Genomic DNA, 2055 nt, shown 5'->3' on the forward strand with positions numbered 1-2055 from the left:
TTACTCAGGATCCTGCAAAAGTTACTCAGGATCCTGCAAAAGTTACTCGGGATCCTGCAAAAGTTACTCGGGATCCTGCAAAAGTTACTCAAGAACCGACAAAATTTACTCAAGAACCTGCATAGATTTTGCAGGATCCTGAGGAACTTTTGTAGGATTTTGCAAAAATCTAAATCAGTTTGATCCGTTGGAATCATTCTCCACCCTTAGTGACTAAACTACTCTGGTTCCTTCAGTTTGAATGGACGCTGCTCATCTCCAGCAAGTTTAAACCAAACCACAGGTTCTCAGTCGGACTGAGTTGGGTCTTCTCTGGGATATTCCAGAACAATTGAACTGGTTCTTAAAATGTGTTTAGGGTCACTGTCTGCTTAATTTAAAATCCCAATTAAATCCCAGGTTTTAAGGCAACAAAATCAAATAGATTACTAAGAGGAGTTAATATTTTTTCAGATTTCTTTATCATTTCTGCAGCATCAATTCCGGTTGGTTTATTAATAAGAAATTTATTTGTAATTCCTAATGTGCTGCTGTGTGACTGTACGGTGGATGATTTTTACCATGATGTTTGTTTATTCTCATAAATCTTAGCAAAAAGACATGAAGCTGTTGGCAGCAGGTCGTGTGCAGATATGACAGAGATGTGTGTGTGATTAAACTGATCACACACTTCAGATTCAAATCAAAACGAGAGCCTCGTCGTCCATCTGTGTGATGCCGGGAACACCTGAGCCTGGAGGAGTGGGGTCTGTGTACGTGCTGGCTGTCACCTGTAATCTGACTTATTATTATATAATCTGACTTAGTATTATATTAAACAGGCTCTGAGTTAGATTTAAGGTGGCAGCCGGCGTCCCTGCATCACCATGTTCAAATAAATAGCTGCTCTAAATGCTTTTAACTGAAAAATAAAGATGAGCAGCGGCAGAGCTTTTTTTTCTTAAGATGCTGAGTTTTGGATTAGAATTTGTACGTTTTTGTACCTCGTCTGCTCCCTGAGAAAAACTCATGTCAGAGGTGTGTATTTCAACCTGAAACTCCTAAAATAAACGTATTTATTTCAAGGTTCTCCCTGTCATCCGTCTTGTCATTTGAAAGAAGCCGTCACGATTTTGCTCGTGAATCATCAGGCCTTGGTTTACACGGATACAAAGAGACAGTCTCTTGGATCTGACTCACATGGTCCTGTTTTTTTTTTAAAACCATTCATCTCTTCACTGGGGAAGCTACTGCAGCCAGTGGAGCTCATGTCCCACAGAACAGACCATCCTGCCATCACTGCAGGGATAACCAGCAGGCAGAGAGCTGTGGTGACTCTGCACCTGCTTACATCATTCTGGGGATAGAATTTACAGAACAAACTGCTGTTTGATGTGAAATGACTTTATTCATTAATTAAACCATCACAGATTGAACTATTAATTAACTATTAACTATTGTTAACTAAAGTTAAATATAGATCAGGAAGATTTACGTCTGTATTTTAGAAACACTGGAATGACTGCCTCCTTAATGGTTAGAGATTTTTATGTATTTTTACTATTTTATTATTGTTTTTATGTGATTTGGACTTTGAGTACCCACCCACCCTTTCTTTCTTTCTTTCTTTCTTTTTCTTTCTTTCTAAATTTCTTCCTTTCTCTCTCTTTCTACCTTTCTTTCTTTCTTTCTTTCTACCTTTCTTTCTTTCTTTCTTTCTACCTTTCTTTCTTTCTTTCTTTCTTTCTTTCTTTCTTTCTTTCTTTCTACCTTTCTTTCTTTCTTTCTTTCTACCTTTCTTTCTTTCTTTCTTTCTTTCTTTCTTTCTTTCTTTCTTTCTACCTTTCTTTCTTTCTTTCTTTCTACCTTTCTTTCTTTCTTTCTTTCTTTCTTTCTTTCTTTCTTTCTTTCTACCTTTCTTTCTTTCTTTCTTTCTACCTTTCTTTCTTTCTTTCTTTCTTTCTTTCTTTCTTTCTTTCTTTCTACCTTTCTTTCTTTCTTTCTTTCTACCTTTCTTTCTTTCTTTCTTTCTTTCTTTCTTTCTTTCTTTCTTTCTACCTTTCTTTCTTTCTTTCT

Source organism: Austrofundulus limnaeus, unplaced genomic scaffold (genome assembly GCF_001266775.1).
Source record: "Austrofundulus limnaeus strain Quisiro unplaced genomic scaffold, Austrofundulus_limnaeus-1.0 Scaffold94, whole genome shotgun sequence".
NCBI classification, from domain to species: Eukaryota; Metazoa; Chordata; class Actinopteri; order Cyprinodontiformes; family Rivulidae; genus Austrofundulus; species Austrofundulus limnaeus.